A 25,035-nucleotide genomic window follows, 5' to 3' on the forward strand; every position below is an offset into this window, starting at 1 on the left:
AAAAGGGTCAATTCGGAGCCTATTGTTAACTATAAAATTTTATGAAAAATGGTCAGGCCGGCTGGTTAATTACAACACGTCAGCTATATTTTTTTCAAAAATATTACCTGTGAGTCAGTCATAGGAGATTTTGAATGAGACGAGTTTCTCAGAAGGTAGATTTTCTTTTACTTATCTGGGAGCTCCGCTTGTGGATGGTCGTTTGAAAATTGCTCATTTTGTTCCTTTAATGGAGAGAGTCTCTAAGAGGTTGGCGGGATGGAAGAATAGGCTACTATCGCAAGGTGGTAGACTAATTTTGCTTAAGTATGTCCTTTCTAGCATGCCAATTCACCTATTATCAGTTCTTAAAATGCCGAAAGCTGTGATTAAAAGGTTACACTCGATTTTTGCTTCTTTTTTCTGGGGTTCTCAGGGTGGTAGGAGCAAGGGAAATTGGAGATCATGGAAGAAATTGTGTGCCGGTGGAGGAGGGAGGGCTAGGAGTGCATGATATAGGTGAAGTCCAGAGGTCACTTTTTATGAAATTTGGTTGGCAAATGATGCAACATGATTCTTTATGGGCGAAGTATTTTTGGGCAAAATATGTAAAGAATAGTCATATTGTCTTGAAGCTGGAGTGCAGGGCAGGTTCTATGTTTTGGAAAAGAATTATTGAGGTGATTCTTGTATTATTGCAGAATTCAAAATGGAAAATTAGAGAAGGAAATTTGTCATTATGGTATGATAAATTTATGGGTGATAGTGCTTTATTTGGAAAGGTAAATAGAGTGGAGGATGCTTTAATCCGAGTGAAAGATTTGATGATTAGTGATGGGTGGGATGTGGAAAGATTACAGAGTATGATTGGGGAATTGTTGGCCAGGGAGGTGATGGAAGTTGTGCGGCGGTTAAAGGATGACAAAGATTTTCTCATATGGCTTCCAGATAAGCATGGAATCTTTTCATCTAGATCAGCATGGGAGTTAATCCGTATGAGATGGCAGCAGTTTGGATGGGCAAAAAGGATATGGAATAAATGGCTTCCATCTAAGGTAGCTCCGTGTATGTGGAAAGCATCTTTTAATTGTTTATCTGTGAATGCGCAGGTCCGGAAAGTAGGTATATCGATGGTGTCCTGCTGTAATTGTTGTGAAGAGAGACAAGAGGAAGACCTGGTTCACGTTCTAAATAGGGGAGAATTTGCTCAAGGGATTTGGAGGAAAGCGTCGGTGGAGATTGGCATTCCTTTTGACCAATGTCTGAGTTGGCGTGTGAGAGTTCAAGTTTGGATTGATCGGGCTTCAAGATAAATTCTCAATTAGGCGTTTTGATGTGATTAATTCCTTCCATTATCGTATGGAGATTATGGAGACGTAGATGCATAGCCTGGATGGAAGACAAGCTGGAGAGTAGCTGTACTGTGTGGAATTCAATAATATACTGGGTCCGATTGTTGGCTGGAAATGTGGCAAAAATTGGAAGACTACCGGAGGCTGACAAAATAATTTTGGCTCGGTTGGGTATTCCGATTGTGTTGCCACGATGTAGAGTGATGAAGGTGGTTAGATGGGTCAAGCCTAATTCAGATCGTCTTAAGTTGAATTTATATGGAAGTAGTTTGGAAAATCCAGGGCCTGGTGGAGGAGGTGGGGTGCTTCGAGATAGTGATGGAAGGTTCATATTTGCATTCTCAAAAGTCTTTTGGGCATTGTTCCAACACTGAAGCTGAGTTAAGGGCAGTGTTAGAAGGGGTGACTTGGAGCAAACATATGGGTTATTTGAATATAGACATTGAATGTGATTCGATGGTGGTGGTGTCATGGATTTTGTCTAAAGTTTGTACAATGTGGTACCTTTGGGACAAATTGTTGTTATTACTTGATTTTGGTTTTTGTATTAATCATTGTTTTAGGGAGGGAAATAAGGTGGCGGATATTTTAGCACGAAGAGGTGTTGAGGGTGAAAATAAATTGTATAGAGATGTAGACCAGCTAGAGCGAGAGGTTAGAGGTTAGAGGTTTGTATAGATTGGATAAAATGTGTATGGCTTCTATTCGGTATAAATAGAGTGGGTTTGGTTTTGCTAGGCATGTTTACTGGTTTGGTGCATGGGATGTTTGTTTGTAAGTCCCAAGTGCTTTGCTGTTCATGGTATTCATTCGTCATAAATGAGGTTTATTAATAAGACTGAGACGAGTCATTCATGAATATGTGACCTCTAACTGTTCTTTAAACAAAAAAAAGTAATTACTTTTTAATGAATCTATAATTTTTACTTTTTATTTTAAATATTGAATGAGTATAAAAACATATTTGAAAAAATAAATGAGATAAAAAAAACTTTGCTTATTCGGTAAGTGTTTCGGTGGCCTAACCCTGTGGCAGTAGCACCGTCCTTTTTAAATCTCAATCCATAGTTTTTATTAATTAACTAGATGAGTAATTCTAATTCTATACATCACCATCGATTATTTCTTTAATTTTGTGAATTTTAATACTTTTTTAAGGAAAAATTACATAAATAATTTGAGGTGAATTATTACAACATTAAATTTAGAGTTGATATCAACTCATTTAATCTAATCATTACTATTAATTCAAATTCTCTCAAAAATATAATAAATAATTTAAATATTTCAAATTCAAAAATAATATTTTAATAATATTTTATTTAACTTTTTATTTTTATTTTAATTCATTTCATTTTATTTCAACTCGCTGTTAAAACTTAAACATGATGTGTTTGAAATCATCAGTACGTCCGTAGTCACCAGGGACGTCCAACGAGCTGGCAAATAAGAGTTTTGCTACATACAAGTACAGTTGCGTACTAATCTGTGTACCAATACTGATTTATTCATACTTAAAATTTAAATTAACACTGTTTTTAATAAAATCTACTTTTTGACTAATCACATTATATTAATACACAGATTAATGTACAACTATACTTCCAACTATATTTTTCCGGCAAATAATTAGTTTAAACTTTCCGGAATCAAATGGCAGGCGAGCGGCGTATGATTCAAGGAACTGAACACTGAACATATTAAACAAAGACGAGATGCTTGGAAACCTTTTTCTTTTCTTTTCCAAATTCTATTATTTTCTCTTTAGTTTTTTCCCTGAAGTTTTATAAACACAATTTGGCGACAATAACAAAACCAGGAAAAAAAACAATGTGAAGCTTCACAAGGCATGGTACCGCAAACGGCGGACAAAACAAGTTTCAATGTTTCTTATATAAACACCTCGGACGACAACTATTTCGTAAAGCCATTAACTTAATTACAATATTCTATAGTACTTGAGCAAAGTTCAACACCATTAATGGCCAAGGCAGGCCTAATTGTTCTTCTGTACCCATTGTTGCTTGCAGCTCTTCTGCAAAGCTGCCATGGCCAGGAAAGAAAGGTAGATTGCTTTTCCTAGCTGCTAGCTAGTTCTTCACATGTTATATTTTTGAATATTCAAAGCAATTCAGCGTGCATGGGATGATCTGTTACATACAGGTTCACATTATATACATGGGAGAGCGGCCTCAAGGAGACTTTTCTCTTGCATCAACTCACCATTCCATGCTCGAAGGAGTACTCGGAAGGTCGCTACTAAATTTTCCATTTTTACGTTATTCTTCCAGACAACACCGTATATATATAAATAGAACTGTTAGGAGTTTTTACTCTTTATGATAAAAAAAAATTAAGAACTATGTGGGTGAGAAACGAATATATATGTATATATAGTCACTGGGTATATAATAACAGTGCTAGAAGATTCCGCTTAAGCATTCATGCAAAATTAACCGATGATACCTATCTAGCGTTGTGTTAGGGTTTCCCACTTCCATTATGAAAATGGTTGATGATGAGTTTATAAGTGTGAGGGAAAATCTCACCTCTTGAATTAGTTTTTGAGGTTGAGAGAAACTCAAGACCATCCAATATTAATATCAGAATCCAGATTTACAAAAAATCTCAGGCTTAATAGTCTGCAGGAGAAATCCAGATTTACAAAAAATCTCAGGCTTAATAGTCTGCAGGAGAAACGAGTTATTGCTGTCTTTAACCCAGGCCTGAAATGTGAGGGAGAGATTGTTGAGATTATCCCACATTAATTATGGAAGGGACTAATAATCAGTTTATAAGTGTGAGAGATAGTCTCATCTGTTGAGTAGCTTAGTTAGCTTTTAAAGTTGAGAAATGCCCAAAACCATCCAACACGCTGAATAATTTTTTGGAACGTACTACTATTACTAGATTGAGATGAGAGTGTTAGCAAGGAATACGACATTTTTGGCTGAGTACTTCACCTTAATGAATTATCTCAAGCATATATATACCTCTTTTCAATTGCAGTATTTCATCGGCCAAAGAGTCGTTAGTTTACAGTTACGGGAGGAGTTTCAACGGTTTTGCAGCCAAGTTGACCGATGAAGAAGTTGGCAAGTTATCAGGTGAGATTGTCAAACAAGTTGTGGAAAGGAATGAAGCTCTGTAACCGTGTAATTCCGTGCTAAAATTAAGCAACTGAAATGTGTTGCAGAAATGAAGGGTGTAATTTCATTGCTTCCAAACCATAAACTAAAGCTTCACACTACAAGGTCATGGGATTTCGTGAATCTCCCAGCAGGCAGCGACAAAGTTGGAGGCACTCAAGGGGATGTCATTATTGGGCTTCTTGATTCAGGTTTTTATACTAGGTTACACGAGTCTATCCAATTTGATTTGCATAAATAAACAAGGTAATAATCTAACCTGATGTTTGTCTTGTCTTTTCGGGTGTAGGAATTTGGCAAGAGCCTGAAAGTTTCAGCGATGAAGGGCTAAGCTTAGCACCCAGTAAATGGAAGGGCAAATGCATAGGTGCCAACTTCACCTGCAATAAGTGAGCTCTCTAATTCTCCCCAGTACTTATTTGAGCATTTCCATGGGTCCAAAAACCATTAGAGGAATGAACAAATAAGATAGAGATAAATAAGAAAAGTCAAGCCATTTTAGTGATCACTGCATTCACAGGCAAAGAATATTAAGCAAAGATCGACCCCATTATACAGATTCTAGCATTAATGGCTAACAGCCAAAAAGCTGTAAAAAAGCGAGCAATCTTAATCCTGAGAAAAAAGAAAATAGTCATTACATTCCGTAGATTTTGTCCGTACTTGGATTCAAAGGCGTTAAGTGATTGTAGCCCCACCATGCACTCCATCTATATCATGATTCAGAAGCTACTGTCCAGCAAACTTAAGACTGCATAAAAAGACAAGCATTCATCTTTTTTAGCAGTCTAGTAACTCAGTTTTTGATTTTTGTTTTTTAACAGCAAGATCTGTTGAAAGCCACCCAAGTGGCCTAGTGCATATGCACTGTTAGGTGCTTTGGTTTATTAGACCATCTATTCTCTAACAGTTTTGTTAGACCACTCACCTTCTTTTAAGTCAGAAACAGCTGCAAATAGTAGGCTGCTCTCTCCTATTTATAGGAAAGAGCTCAGTTGTAAAATATGCAGTGGGAGAAGAGAGAAAGAGGGACGTGAGAGAGAAATAGAATTTTGTAGAGTTTTTTGTAAATCTTGTACAAATTCTATAAAAGAGGCTCCAGTGGACGTAAGCAATTTGCTGAACCACTTAAATATCGTCTTGTGTGAGTTTTGGACAAGCCAGAGGCACAACAATTGGTATCAGAGCTCTGGTTCGAGCTGTCCGAAAATTCAATTTGGTCAAAATCAATTTTTGACAACTCCAGTGTGTTCCTCGCGTCGAGACGAATTCGTTGCCGCAAACAGAATCGAGAACGGAGGTCGGAGGAGACCACACACGCCCCTAGAAGATCGGCGCGTGCCTCTGCTGCAACTCACGCGCCCCCACGCACATTGGAGGTTGAAGACGATTGAGCCACACGTGCCCACGCGCCCCACGCCGCCAAAGGAGGAAGATGCGTGACAGACATGCGCCAACGCATCGCCACACGCCCTACAGAGGTTCAGCGCGTGTTTTACACGCGCCCCCACTCATCCCACGTGCCCTACAGAGCTTCAGTGCATGTGATCCACGCGCCCACGCCCCCACGAGCCGACCAGAGGCCCTACTCAGCACGTGCATCCCACGCGCCAGACGATCAGGACCGTCCGTTTTCAGATCCATTTTGGGCTTGATCTAAGCCATTTGGAGTCCGATTTCAACGATCAAATAGTGCTTTCCAACTATTTGGATCATTCCGAACTCATCCGTACGGTTGGAATTTTGAAATTTTGAGTCTAAATTTTTTAGATTCAAATGGAAGGATCTGGAAGAGATAGGAGCTCTGAAAATGCCAGTATTTCCGAGCGTCGGTCTACTGTGTCAAATGCCAAGTTTGAAGTTGAGAAGTTTGATGGAACAAGCAACTTCGGCATGTGGCAGTGTGAAGTCATGGACGTTTTGATCCAACAAGAGTTGTATATTGCGTTGGGAGGAAAGCCAGATGATATGACTGATCAGGATTGGAAGAAGCTTAATACTCAAGCTTGTAGTACAATCCGATTATGCCTTACCAAAGAACAAAATTATTTTGTCATGGGAGAGACAAATGCTAGGGTACTTTGGCAGAAATTGGAGGATAAGTTCATGAAGAAGAGCATTGAGAGCGCTTGAGACGAGGAAACTTGTACTTCTTGTAAGGAAGTACTGTTGATGGAAGAGCTTCCATAGGCTGTGAGAAGCTAGATGAGACTGATGATGACACCACTAGTCTTTGGCATATGCGTATGGGACACGCAGGAGAAAAAACTTTGCAAACACTGGTGAAACAAGGCTTACTCAAGGGTGCCAAGACTGGTAAATTATCTTTCTGTGAGCACTGTGTATTGGGGAAGCAGAGGCGGATCAAGTTTGGAACCGCAGTATACAATACACAGGGAATACTTGACTATGTGCACTCCGATGTTTGGGGACCTACCCAAAATGCATCTTTGGGAGGTAAGCATTGGTTTGTAACTTTTTTTGATGATTATTCTAGTCGTGTATGGGTGTATACGATGAAGAATAAAGATGAAGTGCTGAAAATCTTCCTTGATTGGAAGAAAATGGTTGAGACTCAGACCGGCAGAAAGATCAAGCGGCTCAGATCTGATAATGGAGGTGAGTACACTTCAGACCCCTTGATGGAAGTATGCCGGAGAGAGGGAATTGTCAGACACTTCATGGTACGAGGTACATCGTGGCAGAACGGTGTGGCAGAACGAATGAATCGTACTTTATTAGAGAAAGTGCGATGTATGTTACTGAATGCTGGATTCAGTAAGAAATTTTGGGCTGAAGCTGTGACATATGCCTGCCACCTCATCAACCGACTACCCGTAGCTGCCAATGACGGGAAGACACCCACTGAAATGTGGAGAGGTACACATGCTACTGATTATAACTCTTTACACATTTTCGGATGTCCTGCTTACTATCATGGTAAAGAAAGTAAGCTTGATCCTAGAGCCAAGAAAGTAAAATTCTTGGGCTTTAGTACTGGTGTAAAAGGGTATAGACTCTGGTGCATAGAGTCCAAAAAGGTGATCATTAGTAGAGATGTAACATTCAACGAATCTGAGATGCTTAAGTCACATAAGCATAAAGATTCCAGTGAAGGAAGCAGTGATGGCGAAACATCTGGTGATTCGCAAAAGGTGGAGTTTTCCACTCGAAATGATTCAGGAGAAACAAATGGAGAGCACGGACAAGATGAGGTTGATAGTCCAGTCACAGTACCTCCAATACAACCTGAATCAATAGCAACCAACAGACCGAGAAGAGAGAAACGTGTACCGACACGTTTTGCAGACTATGTGACATATGCATTACCAGCTGAAGGGGGTGAGATCCCAACCACTTACACAGTGAACAAGTTGAATGGACAAAGGCGATGAATGAAAAGATGCAGTCTCTTCACCAGAATCAGACTTGGGAGCTTGTAAAAGAAGCTATTTGGTTACAGGGATTGGTAACAGATTTGGGCTTTAAGTAGCAAGAGGTTACCGTTTACTATGACAGTCAGAGTGCAATTCATTTGGCCAAGAATCAAGTGTATCACTCTCGAACAAAACACATAGATGTCCGATTTCACTTTGTACGTGAAATATTAGAGGAAGATGACATCAAACTTCAGAAGATTGGCATTGAAGATAATCTAGCAGATATGTTGACGAAGGTCGTCACAGGGATCAAGTTCCAACACTGTTTGGACTTGATCAATATTGTACACTACTGAGCACCCTCGGGTGCATTGGAGCGTATTCGATAGCAGAAGTCTCTCATGTCAAAGAAAGAGGTGCATTTATTTGAAAAATGAATCAATTTGCAAGCAGCCTGGTATGACACACTTGGGTAGAGGGGGTGATTGTTGAAAGCCACCCAAGTGGCCTACTGCACATGCAATTTTATTTTTCAAATAAAATTTTATTGGTGCTGGATTGGTGCGTGACAATTTTATTACCGGCTATATATTTTCGCCGGAAAAAAGTAATTGCAGCTACTTTTGTAGCCGGAAATAGCGAAGCTTTGCTGTTATTTAATTTATTCCGGCGAAATATTGTCGCCGGAAATATTTATAAGCAGTCCCTGTTTAATTTGTACATTCATACGTTGTTTTTCCCTGAATACTTGCTTGTTAATAAACAAAGCAAGTTAATAAGTTAAAAAATACTATATATAGAGAAATTCATTTTTGCTTGAAACATCATTCATATAACCTCAAAGTACATATGTAAAGCTTAACCATTGCATTGCTATTGTTTTAAGTTTTACATAAAACCATCCAACATATCACAATGTAACAAAAATTTACAAGTGAAAATAATTCTATATGGGTTTAGCTAGCTGTTCCATCAATCTTTGACAGCTTATGAAATGTTTTTGCGCTATTTCTTGATATCTTGGTTCAATCTTGTGAGAAACAAGAACAAAAAATAAGTCATGAGCTTTTAGAGATGTCATCAAACACAAGCTAGCTAGCATGCACAACCAAATAGAATGCAAAATGCAATAAATCAAAGTATTCAACAATGTTGTTATTTTTCTCGTACATGTTTTCTATACCAACTATGTGAAGAATTTTCTAATCAGATTTTTTAACGATGTAGCAATAAATTTCCCCATGCATAGTTTTTATAAAAAGAAATGTAACATAGAATGCAGTATATTCTGCTACCTAATTGATTTCAATGATCACATATGTATCACAAGATAATTATGGGTCTCAAAAACGTTAAGTTCCAAATCAAATAGATAGTCATACTGAGTTTTCCAATTGGATCTTCGGATCAAGAACCATTATTCAGCTCATAGCATCCCTGAGATAACATGGGATTTAAAAGGTTGGATGCTTCATGTGTTCTTTACTGATTGGTGCCAGTAGTCACAGCAAACAAATGAATATCAGAAGACTAAATGAAAGAGCATTAAATTTTCAGAAAGGATGCCCAAATGATTTACAAAGAAAAATTTAGAAGAAGATTATATAAATTCAAAGCAGAAAATTAGGGATAATCAGAACAAAATCAAGAGTGTATTAAAGGAGAACAAAATCAAGTGTATAATCAAGGAGAAAAGAAATGGAAGATGTTTGAAGAGACTAAAGACTTCCACAAGCAGAAAAAAAACTCAAGGATCTGAACCAAATGCAAAAATAATATCTAGATAACAGACTTAAAAGCTAAACACATTTTTAAACACTAGGTTGAATAAGTATAAGCTGCTACCCATTCAGTAGAATTAGGGGAATTTGCCCATCTGTCAGACTTATGATCTTTTACATATAGCTCAATTATATAAAGCTACTCACCCCACCAATGTCGATGAGTACTAAAAACAAGACACCCAAAGTAATTCAGCCTTTTGATACACTTTTTAGGTTAAAAGCCTAGCTACACAGGAACAAGTAGCTATCTATCAGCTATTAATAATTACGAGAGAAGTCTAATTAATTAATCATACTTTTTCTCATTTCTTGTCTCATATTCAACATATATTCCTGATTAGTTTCTGCATATACGAAGTTGGAAACAACTGAGATAGATCATAGCCAGCTATTCTTGCAAAATTTGTTATAGGGATATATATATATATATATATATATATAAATATTGTCCTAGCACGCTTACCTTGGATTAATACTAGTACTTAATTGGTCTAACACATATTTTAGAATATTATACCTGCAATAATTACGTGCAGGTAGCTTCTGAAACTTGAAAGATTTAGTAAATGTACGTATAGAACTCTTCAACCTATTTGAACTTTAATTTCTAATTTATATTTACTTGGGGTTTGAAATATTTAATTAATCGCTTGAAATATGGAATGTTATCGCTTGATCATCAAGCGGCCACTATGTAAATTTGAGTGAAAGTTAGTCAAATATGTACATATATAGCCAAAATTAGTTTCAAACAAGGATGCATGCAGTACTACTTACATGTGTCATAATTAAACTATCTATAGTTAGTTAGTTATATATAGATATAACAGATTATGATAGAACTAATTATGAAGTTCATTGTGAAGAGGAACTAATTATGATAGAAGAAGCACCTCAAAAAGTGTGATTTTCCAGTATGGACGATGTTAGGATGTTCTCTAAATATGCCCCTCAACCCCATCTGATCTAGTGTATTTTCATAAGTTAATATGAAAAAGCTATGCACACAAATTCACTAGTTTGTACTCTCCCAAACCAGGCCAACTGGACGAACGGGCATAGTTTGCAACTTTGCGCTGTTTGGGCAAGCATGTTGTACACTTTGAAAAACAAAAACATATATATATATATATATATAGATTAATACAGAAGATGTTTTTATAGTATTGGTAAATTATTGTAGGTCTGTCCAATTTTTTTTTTTTTCACATCTTCCTTTGTACCTTGACTAGAAAATAATAGTTTCTAGTCATCGTGTTTGTATATCTATATTTGAAGTAGCATGCTTCCAGTTTCAGAACTCTACAAGTTATATTATTAGTCTATAGGACTATATTCATGCTACTTTGAATTTAAGTTTTTATTGTCATTAATTATATTAATTGATGACACATATTTTAAATACAACCAGCATATACATGAGGATCCAACATGCTTAGAGTATGTGTAGAAATTAAAAATATTCACAGATCTTTTATCATTGAATAAGCCAAAAGCCAAAATCACGAGAGGTACATTTTAAAATCACGAGAGGTACATTTCAAGAGATCAATGGGTGTCATTTTGGCCTTATATGTCAACTTCAGCACCACATTTAATTAATTCCCTCCATGGGTTTTATAAGAGGGCTTTTTGCTTTCCCTGTTGGGTGAAATGATAAGGAAATCAAGGATTCTTACTCACATAAGGAATTAGCTTTGCTTGTAGTAGTTTATTTATACATATATATATATATATATATATTAAGTAATGGAATAATATGTTGGTGAGTGTTTCAAATCAAATCAAGTTATATGTGAAGAATCAATTGGTTTGGTATTTTGAGGAATAAAGCAACTGATGTTAAGAGGTATAACTACTGGACAAGTAAACTACATTCCTTCAATTCTTAATGTGTCCATGATATCAAGACTAGGCGCAATCCAATCCAACCCAAGTCAAGTTTAAACCTCAACTAATGAAAAACCCAATGCACACCCAACCCAACCCAACTGAGCCAAATTCAGGCTAATAATCACAAATCTTTGTATCTCAGCCCGTAGGAATCCAAGGTGATGTCTTTAGCCCAGACTACCTTTCTATAGATCCCATCATGGACTAAAACAACCCTAATATATTTACTGATCCGAGTAGAGTGCCCCTGATACAGTTTCAATGTTGGGTTGAAATGCTTTTGCTATATATTGGAACGAATTAAAATACCCATACAACGAATAAAATTAGAGAGAAACACTCATTGTCCAAATCAAACCATCCAACTAGAAATCTTTAGAACCATTGACAACCAAATATCTTCACAACCATAAAGCAACCGAAAGGGAGGAAGAGATACAACACCGTGGGTCTCAGTTTATTTACCATTTTTTCCCCTTTTATAAGCAAACTAGACAATCCATATGGCTAAACAACGAGAGGTACATTTTAAAATCAAAGACCAAAACGTAAAACAACTAAACTAGATACATCTATCAACCCCAAAATTACAAGCGATACGACCGATTGATTCGGATGTTCAGAAACAAATGAGTTACAGAGAGAGACAGAGAGCGAGAGAAAGTGATGGAGCATAAAAGAAACTCACCGGCGAGAATGCGGTGGCGAGACGACGGCGAGAACACGGCTCGGCTACCAGTGAAACAAAACCCCCGTGCAGAGAGAGAGAGAGAGAGAGAGAGAGAGAGAGAGAGAGAGAGAGAGAGAGAGAGAGAGAGAGGGAAAATGGGTCCGCGTGGGAAAATAAGAGGCGGGAGGATTAAGTGTAGAAAATCTATTAAGGCGACTATTAAGTCGCCTTAATAATACAAAAAGTCGCCGTAACAAAACTTTTTTAACGACGGAAACTTTGTTATGACAATTTTATTTTACAGAACGGGTTATTTGCGGCTATATTTTTTCCGGCGAACAAAAATAGCCGGAAAAAAGTGCTTTTTGCGGCTACTTTTATTATTGACACAAAAAATTTACCAAAATTTAAAAATCGGCTTTTTGCGACTATAATTCTATCGCCGGAAATAAAAATAGCCGCAAAAAGTCCTTTTTCTTGTAGTGTTAGTAGAACAATCACCAACGTTGGCCCGCCAAACTCGAACTACACTCTCAGTTGGTACATGCCTCTCTCAATTACCGTTGTTGTAAAGCCATCTGTCCTATCTTTCTCTGCCACTGGAGAGAAGAAGTCATTCACAGTGAAAGTCTATGGCCCAAGTATTGCATAGAGACCAATTAAATCAGGAGCAATTATTTGGAATCATGGGGTTTATGTGGTGAGAAGCCCACTTGTGGTTTACACAGTTCTTCCTGGTTCCTCTTTACCCTTCTCCATGTCTCAACAAAAACCAAATTTCAAATGTTCCTCCATGTATCATAAGAATGAGATACTTGGCCACAAATAAATCCCCACCCATATATGCTTTCATATTGCCTTTTGTTTGCGCTTGAAATGGTTTGCCAGATTTATTGTACTGCGCAATTTACAAGACTGAATTCATGAAGGTAGAATATAACAGCTTGTTCTTGGCACCTCTGTGTGTGTGTGTGTGTGTGTGGGCGTGCGTACTCACGTTCTTGTCATCAGCATTTCTGTTTTTTATTTTCACTTTATTTACAAAAATGCACATAATTAATGTGACACTTCTTGCATCATTTAAAGCGATAAAGAGAACATTATAGTTTTATAGAAATGTCATAATTAATTATCCCATTGGCTCGATTTGCATGTACACGTGATTACATACATTACGCAGAAAGTTCTTGCTTGTCGTTAGAGTGTAATCGGTCTACATCAGTTTGATTTTGAACAATTTTATAACTGAATTGATATATATTGATTTTGAGAATTTAAAAATAAATATAGACTGATTTGTCACCAAACTCAAAACTTTCAATTTTGTTGGTTTTGGTCTGGTTCGGTCTATTTTTTCAATTCATTGTGTAAACGTACGAGATTACATAAGTTGAGACTTGAGAACCGGTTCCTCAAACGTTTGATCTACATAAGTTTACCATTTACATATGTGACACTATATAAAATTTCATGTTATATTAATGTTATAAGATTAAAGTTTATATGTTACATCAAATGTTATATTAGAAATTATAAGGTTAACTTTATGTTATATCAATTGTTATATTAATTTTATGTTATAAGATTAATAGACATGAATAATAATATTAAGATTTCATTTTATATTATATAGCAATTTAGCATATAATATTTATAATATAATATAAAAAATATATATAAAATTTATTTTATATATATATATATATACACACACACTTGTCTGGTTAAGTTCAAACTAGTTTCCAAAATAAGAAAACCAGTATCGGACCAATTACGAGTAGGATCGACGGTTTTCTGATTTTTTTACACCCCTACTTGCTATTAAGAACATAATACTAATAAATAAATTTACATCTTTCCATAATGTATGGGTGAAACTCTTCCTCAATGAGTAAGTCAAACACATAGAATATTTAATTAAATGAGACTGTGTAGAGTCAAGGTTCAAACTCATCACTTGTCACAAAACTTAAACTAATGGGAATATGTATATTTATTTATTTTTATTATATTTTTAACATTTTTTCTTACGTTTGGGCTAGACTTCTTCTCGATGAATGAACCCAACACCTAGAATATATAACTAATTGGGATAGTGTATAGTGTCAGGTTTGAACTCAGGACATCTATTCTGATATCATGTAAAATCATCACTGGTCCAAAAATTTAAACTAATAGGAAGAATTAGTTTTTTATTATTTTCTAATTAATTACAAACAAAATTATCTATACAATCTATATATTTTGATTAAACATATATAGCATGCAAAAGCTATATATGTGTTTAGTACAAACTCCCTAAACCATTATTAAAAAGTTGAAATACAATAGAATTCCCTACACCATTATTATTATTATTTTGTTGTTCAACCAACAAAGTACAAAGATTCTTGCAAAACAATAGAATGAATACAATCAGGAATAGATTCAACATCAATTAAAACCTCTCTATGAGAGAGAGCATCTTTGCAAGGAAATGTGCAGCTGCATTGCTTGTTCTTCTCGTGTGATTGATAGTCCATTTAGCAAAAGAATTAAGCAACAGTTTTGTGTCTTCCAGAATCAATCCAATTGGACTCCAATCATGCACCTCCTTCTTTAGCAAGTTGACCACTTGAGGAGAATACTCTTCAAGAATAAATCTTCTGATCCCAATTTCCTTACAGAATTTCATTGCCAACTGCAATGCAATAGATTCAACCATAAAAGAATCTGCATAAATGGCTCTAGGATCGCGGCAAGATCCTATGACTTGGCCCATGAAATCCCTTATAATCACTTCTATCCCAACCCTACCTCTGAGCTCATCAATAACTACATCCTATTTCACTTTATAATATTCTATAGGAGGTTTCAACCAAACATAAACCTGAGTAATAGAACTTTCCTTAGATGGTTTCTTCTTGAGCAGTTTGATACATTACAAGGTCTTCATTTGCTTTATGGATCAAGTAATTAGGAGACTGGAAGTCTTTATCATGAATAAAAGAGTTTCTCCTCATCCATATCAGCCTGGTGATCACAGCAACAACTTCTAGTTCCTTCTTATTAAGCTAATTTTGTGTAAACTCTCTCCATATCTATGCAAATCCATAGCTTTGGAAGGACATCTTTTGTTTCTAACACACCTTATGCTCCAGACATCCTATGAAGCCAAGCAGTTCCATAGGGCATGCCCCACTGTTTTTGGATAAATTTTGCAGAACGGACATCTATCATCTTCCATAACTTTCCTTTCGCACAAATTTGAAAAAGTGGGAATGGCATCTCTACAAGCTTTCCCGATAAACATTTTAACAGAGTTGGGGACCTTCAAGTTTCAAATGGACTTCCAAAAACCATTGTTTCTTCTCCCTATAGAAGTACTTGCACTGAATCTGGTAGCCAGCTCTCTATGAAGATGGTAGGCATTCTTAACAATAAACTGACCATCCTTGGAATAGAACCATACTAGCTTATCTTCTATTCCTATTGAACCGATAGGAATTTTGAGAATCTGATTAACTTCCTGAAACATGAAAGTCTAATTTAATAGCTGTTCATTCCACCATCTTAAGTCAGGATCTATTAGATTATAATATATCCTGATTTAAGGAGATGTACGTCATTATTGGGCTCCTAGACACATGTACAACTCCATTCAAGAGAATTAACCCTAGAGAATAGAAGGCTATCATTGGCCCTAAACCATTATATATATTAAAAGGGTGAAATAGGACAAGCAATACGGAAAATACACATTCCATATTATATATTAACATGGCATGATTAATTTGATGTGTAAAATAAATTTACAGACTTAGATATTGTAAACCAAATCTCATCACATAAATGGTGTGGATAGTGTATTCTTCATATCGACTTGCATGTAGATGCTAAAAGGATTATAAAAGTCTATACCTAAGTTTAACAAGGGGGTAGTGAGCCCAAAATATTCCATTTTCACATACGCAAGATCTCTGCCAAAATATCAAATAACACCATTTTGTTCAAATTCTCCATCGAGTCTCAACAATTCATATCAAATGAAGTATTTTTTTTTTCAAATAAACATGAACCCACAATGAGTCAATGACCTTGTTATTAGTATGGAAAGATCCAACGAGGTTATGTTGACATGGATGTAGGGTTAGGCCGGGATAACATACGCAAGAAGGCATAAGTTCAAAATATCCAAACTTTTTACTTGCTTTTATGCCAAAAATGTGTTTTTAGTTATATAACTCAAAAACATTTTAGTTATATCTTCATTTTTTTTTATTAAAAAAAAAAAATCACATTAAAGCATGTACTGCTTATGGGTGTACATTTTTTCCCTCGCTCATTGGTCAGTGTTTCATCGTTAAATACGCAATCCAATCAACTAACAAGATTTTTATGGACATTCTTGCTGCACGAGACCATTTTGTTTCGAGGAAAGCAGTATAATATTATAAAGTTATATAATCCATGCACGAAGCAGCACGGAACTTCCAGAGTGCGAGCGAGCCAGAGGGGTGGCCGGCCATTTGGAAGTTGTTTGTAGGGCTGTAATCAAGTCAAGTCGAGCCGGTTTTTGGCTTGCTGAACTCGGCTCAATTCAAAATATTCGAATTTGAGATTTTTTTTTAAATTTTTGTTCGAGCTCAACTCGATAAGTTGAAATCTCAACTCGAGTTCAAGTTTGAGCTCGTCCCACAAACGAGTTCGAGTCAAGCAAGCTCGAGCTTGAATTTTTTTAATAAAATTTAATAATTAATAAATTAAATAAATAAAAAATAACTAATATTGAATTTATACAACTAACAAGTAGAACCTCTATTAAATTATAAAATTTTTAAAAAATTAAATAATTAATATCTAACTAGTTGATATTTATCTAAAATAATAATATATTATATGCCTACATATATTATTAATATATACACTTAATATGATAGCATATATCTATTTCATATATAGTTCCCACGTACTAGTATATGAAATGATTAAATTTATTGACTAATTATTATACAAATTATAAAATATACCTATGAAATATATTCACTATATATTTATAAGTAATTAGAATATATATTATATATTTAATTATAAAAGTGGTATGCTTATATTATTAGCTAATACATATATACATGCATAGGTGTATGTATATATATTTATCAATATATAAATGAGTTTTAATCGAGTCGAGCTAACGGGTCGACTCGAGCATAAACGAGCGAGCCTAAACGAGCCTTAGCTGAGTCGAGTCGAGTTTTGTCAGGTATGTGTCATTTACAAATCGAGCGGGTATCTACTTTTACGAACGAGTTTTTTTTTTTCACGAGTCAAGTTCGATTCGAGTTTAACCGAGCGAGTACCGAGCGGGTTATCGAATAGACTGATTCATTTACATCTAGTTGTTTGGATATGAGAGATAATGTAATAATTTTAAATGAAAAGTTAAAAATGGAATAAAATATTATTTTTTAATATTATTATTATTTAAAAATTTAAAAAAATTGAATTGAGATTTGAAAAAGTTGAATTATTTATTATATTTTATATAAAAATTTTAAAAAATTATAATAATGAGATGAGAGGAAAATATTTTTTAATCTAAATTTATTTAAAAAATTATTATTATTATTATTATTATTTTATAGCAGAAGTGAAACAAAAGATAATGCTTAAATTGTGAACTTCCAAAACAGCCACTAATCATATTCTTAATTCAATCCTCACTTTCTTAGTAAATAGTCCATATTTTAGTTCAAGACTTTCTTCTTTTCGAAATTTTTTTGTCACCATAAACGTCAATATTTTATCTTGTGATTATAAAAGATTTGCTTAATTCTCATTGTTCCTGGAATTCGATCTTGGGATTTACCCTTGTATTACTTTGACAGCTTCAACGCTTGGAAGACGAAATTATAAGCTGATCACAACACTGAATTTAAATCTCCAAGAGACTCTAAGGGTCATGGAACCCATACTTCCTCAATCGTTGCAGGAAGGGAGGTGGTTGGAGCGAGCTACTTTGGGCTAGCCGAAGGGACTGCAACAGGTGGAGTTCCTGGTGCAAGGATTGTCGTGTATAAAGTTTGCTAGTCATCTAGATATTCTTCGGTAGATATCCTGGCAGGATTTGATGATGCAATAGCAGATGAAGTTGACGTTATTTCAATGTCCATTGGTTCTCGCTTTCCTAGGCAATATTTTGAAGACCTAATTGCTATTGGATCTTTCCACGCCATGAGAAAAGGCATTTTGACCTCAGCTTTTGCTAGAAACTCAAGGCCTTTTCCGTCAACTGTCAACAATTTTGCACCTTGGATACAAAATGTTGCTGTCAGCACCATTGACTAAAAATTTGTTGCCCCAGTTGCACTTGGCAACGGACAAGTCTACACAGTAAGTTTTCCTATGGTATTGAAGTTGTTTAATTCAAAAGAACAATCCTCACTAATACCATGCATACTAATCCTTTGAACGATATAATGAAGGGCCTCTCCATTAATAGTTTTGATCTCAATGGAAAATCATTTCCCTTGATTTGGGGTGGAGGTGTTGTAAATTACTATGCAGGAGCTGATACAACAATTTCAAAATTTTGCTTTCCTAGTGCACTAAATTCACACAAAGTTAAAGAAAAAATCGTCTTATGTGAAATTACCCATGATGGCCACGACATTTTAATAGCCAATGCCACCATTTCAATAGCCAATGGTGTGGGAACCATTATGGTGTACTCATCTATCAAAGATTTTGCCTTCAGTTACTTTCTACCAGCAACAGTAATCAACACAAAAGATGGCCTCAAAGTTTTGGACTACATCAAATCAATAGAGTATATAAATTTCTATTACTAATTCAAGCTCTCCTTAAATAGAATCATAACTTTTAGATTCTCTATACCATACTAATGAAATTATGCAAACCCTTAATAGAAACCCAATCGCAACTATTTTAGTTGGCAAGACATGGAAGGACGTCATGGCACCTTATGTTGTTTCGTTTTCTTCTAGAGGACCAAACCCCATCACCCCCGACATTCTCAAGGTGATTGATGGATTTAATACCTAAGGTACTAGGTTTTTTGTACCTTTCATTTATTTTGAGAACTCACATTGATATGCCAACAATCTTGTTTGAATGATTTGTAGTTGGATCTCACTGCACCTGGAGTGGACATTCTTGCTGCTTGGTCTCCCATAGCACCACCTACCATCGACTCTGAGGATAATAGGAGTGTTTGTTACACTTCTGGCCTATCCAAGTTCACACAAGACGATATTTAAGTGGTTCAGCAAATTGCCTACGTCCACTGAAGCCTCTTTTACTGAATTTGTACGAGATTACAAAACTCTACAAATTTCTCTCACGTCCACTCTTTTCTCTCTGTTTTCCCACTCCCCCTTCTACACAACTGAGCTCTCCCTATTATAGGAGAGAGTAGCTTCAATTTTGGAGGAATTTGGTGCAGCAATTTGTTGCAGATTTTGGGGCGTCATTTGCTGCAGAAACTGTGGGTGGGTGGCACCTAATACTCCAAAATAGAGATCAGTGCTGAGTTTGCAGGGGGTTGGTTTTACACTTAGGGTGGTTCAACAATCATCCCCTCCACCCAACTTGTTCACTGGACTGTATGGCTTCTCTATAAGTGGTTAGGATCTCACCCCCTTTAGGTGGTAATGCATATGTCACATAGTCTGCAAGACGTGTCGGTATACGTTTCTCTCATCTCAGTCTGTTGGTTGCTATTGATTCAGGTTGTATTGGAGATACTGTAACTGGACTATCAACCTTATCTTGTCTGTGCTCTCCATTTGTTTCTCCTGAATCATTTTGAATGGAAAACTCCACCTTTTACGAATCACCAGGTGTTTCGCTATCATGGCTGCCTTCATTGGAATCTTTATGCTTATGTGACTTAAGCATCTCAGATTCATTGAATGTAACATCTCTACTGATGATTACCTTTTTAGACTCTATGCACCAGAATTTATACCCTTTTACACCAGTACTAAAGTCTAAGAATTTTGCTTTCTTGGCTCTAGGATCAAACTTATTTTCTTTAGCATGATAGTAAGCAGGACATCCGAAAACGTGTAAAGAGTCATAATCAGTAGCATGTATACCTCTCCATATTTCAGTGGGTGTTTTTTCATTATTGGCAGCTGCAGGTAGTCGGTTGATGAGGTGACAAGTATATGTCACAGTTTCAGCCCAAAATTGTTTACTGAATCCAGCATCCAGTAACATACATCGCCCTTTATCTAGTAAAGTACGATTCATCCGTTCTACCACATTGTTCTGCTGCGGTGTACCTTGTATTGTGAAGTGTCTAACAATTCCCTCTCTCCAGCATATTTCCATGAAGGGGTCTGAAGTGTACTTGCCTCCATTATTAGATCTGAGCCACTTGATCTTTCTACTGGTCTAAGTCTCAACCATTTTTTTTAATCAAGGAAGATTTTCAGCACTTCATCTTTATTCTTCATCGTATCCACCCACACACGACGAGAATAATCATCCACAAAAATTACAAACCAATGCTTACCTCATAAAGATGCATTTTGGGTAGGTCCCTAAATATCGGAGTGTACATAGTCAAGTATCCCCTGTGTATTGTGTACAGCGGTTCCAAACTTGATCCGCCTCTGCTTTCCCATTACACAGTGCTCACAAAAAGATAGTTTACCAGTCTTGGCACCTTTGAGCAAGCCTTGCTTCACCAGTATTTGCAAAAAAATTTCTCCAGCGTGTCCCATACGCATATGCCAAAGATTGGTGGTGTCGGCATCAGTCTCTTCTAGTTTCTCACAGCATGTGGAAGCTCTTCCTTCAACAGTAGTTCTTGCAAAAAATACAAGTTTCCTCCCTTCAAACACTTCATTGCCACCTGAACTCCCATTAGTACTTTGAGAGTTTCGTCTTCAATGGTGATTCTGAATCCCTTTAAATCCAGAGATTCCAATGAGATGAGATTCTTCTGCAAGTCTGGAACGTACCGAACTTCTGTCAGAGTCTTGACGCTGCCATCATGCAGTTTTAACCGAATGCTACCTATTCCCTGAGTCTTACAGGCACTATCATTGTCCATAAGTACTGCTCCACCCTCAATCTTTATGAAGTCAGTAAACCAGTTTCGATTGGGACACATGTGATAAGTACATCCGAAATCCATAATCCATTCATCGGAATGACAAATAGATGATGAACTTATCAAGACAAAATCTAAATCATCATCTGTGTCCACAATATTGGCTGTGGTGGGTTGATTCTACTGTTGTTCCTTTAGCTTGGGACAATCATTCTTCCAGTATCCTTTGTTGTGACAAAAGGAACACTCGTCTCTGAAAAGTTTTCTTCTGACTGATGAACCACGTGATGTGGCCGGTGTTTTCGATTTAAAATCTTTTTTCTTTCCTGGATACCTTGACTGTGGTCTCCCTCTCGCTGTTAGTGCTTCACTTGATATATCTTGTTGTACCTGCTTATCCTTTTTACGATACTCATTGCTAATTGAAGAACTAGATATATCGTTAAAACTAATATTTTCCTTCCCATACAGTAGAGTAGTAATTAAATGCTCATATGTATCAGGCAAAGAATTTAACAAAAGTAAAGTTTTATCTTCATCTTGAATTTCAACATCCAAGTTTAACAAATCAGTAAGAATTTGGTTATAACTATTCAGATGTTCAGACATAAAAATACATTCACGAAATTGGAATCTCAAGAGCTTTTTCTTCAAGTGCAAACGGCTCTCAATGCTCTTCTTCATGAACTTATCCTCCAATTTCTGCCAAAGTTTCTTAGCATTTGTCTCTCTCATGACAAAATACTTCTGTTCTTTGGTAAGGCATAACCGGATTGTACTACAAGCTTGGGTATTAAGCTTCCTCCAATCCTATTCAGTCATATCATCTGGTCTTCCATCCAACGTAATATCCAACTCTTGTTGGATCAAAACGTCCATGACTTCACACTGTCACATGCCGAAGTTGCTTGTTTCATCAAATTTCTCAACTTCAAACTTGACATTTGACACTATGGAATGACGCCCAGAGCTATTGACATTTTCAGAGCTCCTATCTCTTCCAGATATTTCCATTTGAATTTAAAAAATTTAAATACAAAATTTCAAAATTCTTACTATACGGATGAGTCTGGAATGATCCAAATAATTGGAAAGCACTATTTGATCGTTGAAATCGGATTCCAAATGGCTTAGATCAAGCCCGACAAAAATCTAGAAAAATGGACAATCCTGATCGTCTGGCGCGTGAGATGCATGCACTATAGTGGCATCTATGTGCGTGTGGCACATGTCGTACATGCACTACTGCTGTTGGGCGTGTGGGGGAGCGTGGGAGAGTGAACTACACGCGCTGAAGACCTCTAGGCACGTGAGGGCGAGTGAGGGCGTGGACTTCATGCGTCTTCCTCCTTCTGGGCACGTGAGGTGCGTGAGAGTCACGCATCTTCAACCTGCGGGCGCTGAGGGAGCGTAGAGCGTGAGGTTCAGTCGTCTTCAACCTCCAGATGCACGTTTAGCGCGTGGATGCACACTCCGATCTTCTTGGGGTGCGTGTGAGCTCCTCTGACCTCCATTTTCGATTCTGTTTGCGGTAACGGATTTGTCTCGACTTGAGGAACACCCTGGAGTTGTCAAAAGTTGATTTCGATCAACTTGATTTCTGGACAGCGCGAACCAGAGCTCTGATACCAATTGTTGCACCTTTGGTTTGTCCAAGTTCACACAAGACAATATTTAAGTGGTTCAGCAAATTGCCTACGTCCACTAAAGTATTTTTTATTGAATTTGTACGAGATTACAAAACTCTACAAATTTCTCTCATGTCCACTCTTTTCTCTTTGTTTTCCCACTCCCCCTTCTACACAACTAAGCTCTCTTTTTTATAGGAGAGAGCAGCTTCAATTTCGGAGGAATTTGATGCAGCAATTTGCTACAAATTTTGGGGCGTCATTTGCTGCAAAAACTGTGGGTGGGTGGCACCTAATACTCCAAAATAGAGAACGGTACTGAGTTTGCAAGGGGTTGGTTTTACACTTAAGGTGGTTCAACAATGTTAAATTCAACATAATTTCTAGCACATCTATGTCTTGCCCTAATGCTAGTGGTGCAACTGCTTATGTTAAGGCTATCCATCCAAACTGGTCCCTTGCCACCATTAAATCTGCCCTAATGACCACAGGTGAAATATCAAATAACTTGAGTTCATTTGGAAACATAACTAAGTTTTGTATCATTTCATAGCCCTCACAATAAATATAGAAAAAAACACCTACTTTTTATGACAAATAGACTCAACATACCTTATTTCTACTGATTGTTTGGAACTACAAGAGTTGTTGGCAAGTAGCAAAATTAGTTACATTGGTGTGGTCTTCATTTGATGAGGTCGAGCTTGTTATATTTCTCTAAACCTATTTTTCTCATGAACGACTTACATTGTGGACCCAAAGAAGCATGAAGACCTTGAATTTGCTATGAATCAGGTCATATCAACCCATGGAAAGCCATAAATCCAGGGCTCATATATGATGCATCTGAGGTAGATTACATTAACTTCCTCTATAAGCAGGGCTACAATACCACCACGCTAAAACTCATCAAAAGAAACAATAGCAGTTTCTGCACCACCACAGTGCCTGGAAGAGCTTGGAGCCTCAATTATCCCTAATTCTCCATAGCCATGGAAGATGGTTTGCCAATTAGAGCTGTATTTAATAGAACAGTCACCCAACGTTGGCCTGCCAAAATCGACCTACACTCTTAGTTGGTATATGCCTTCCTCTCTTACTATTAGAGTGGAACCATCTGTCCTGTCATTCTCTGCCACTGGAGAGAAAAAGTCGTTTACTATGACGGTCTATGGCCCAATTATTGAACAGTAGTCGATCACATCAGGAGCTATTACCTGGACCTATGGGGTTCATGTGGTGAGAAGTCCACAATTCTCCCTGGTTCTTCATTCTCCTTCTCCACGTCTCAGAATAAACCAAATTTCAAATGTTCCTCCATGTATCACAATAATGGGATACTTGACGGCCACAAGTAAATTGCTTCTGGGTTATGTATTCTCCTTCTCCACATCTAAAACAAAGCCATATTTCAAAGGTTCCTCCATGTATAAGAATGGATACTTGGCCACAAATAATTGAACCTATATAATCTTTAGTTTAGCCTTTGTTAGCATTTAAGATGGCTTTCCAGCTTTGTATTGCCTTCACAATATTGAAATGATGGTCGAATAAAACCGTTGAATGTTCTTGGCATCTCTCTCTCTCTCTCTCTCTCTCTCTCTCTCTCTCTCTCTCTCTCTCTCTCTCTCAAGTTTCCGCCATAAGTATTACTGACTTTGCTTCACTTTAATGGCAATAACAAAACACGCATAGATGACACTCTTGCATCATTTCAAGCAATAAAGAGAACAATTAATGCAGGTGTATTTAGAAACCATCCAAAATTCAAGCAATCCATTTGCTCAATTTGCACGTACACGACACAAACAAAAATATCTTGCATGCTAATTAATTTGAAGCAAAACCTTCAAGATCTAGATATATAATTTGCTTAACCACAGATTCACATGCTACACATCATGTTTAGCTGTCATGTGTTTGATAAGAAATTCCTACACCATTATGGAAAGGCCAGATCTGAGATTAACACGTTATAAGGTCATAGTGAACCCACAATGTTTTCCATCTTCGCATACAAAAGATCTAATAATGTTAACATATCTAACAATACCATTTTGCACAAGACACTGATTGGTAGAAGGAGACAGAAACACCAAATTCTATCATGCCTGTGTGAACCAAAGAAAAAAGAAA

At 36.7% G+C, this 25,035-nt stretch overlaps 1 pseudogene; it reads left to right on the forward strand.

Annotated features, from left to right (window-relative positions):
* The first annotated feature begins 3,312 nt into the window (after positions 1–3,312).
* LOC122280876 lies at positions 3,313–24,474 on the forward strand (annotated as a pseudogene).
* Positions 24,475–25,035: the final 561 nt, after the last annotated feature.

This window comes from Carya illinoinensis, chromosome 11, assembly GCF_018687715.1.
Source record: "Carya illinoinensis cultivar Pawnee chromosome 11, C.illinoinensisPawnee_v1, whole genome shotgun sequence".
NCBI lineage: Eukaryota > Viridiplantae > Streptophyta > Magnoliopsida > Fagales > Juglandaceae > Carya > Carya illinoinensis.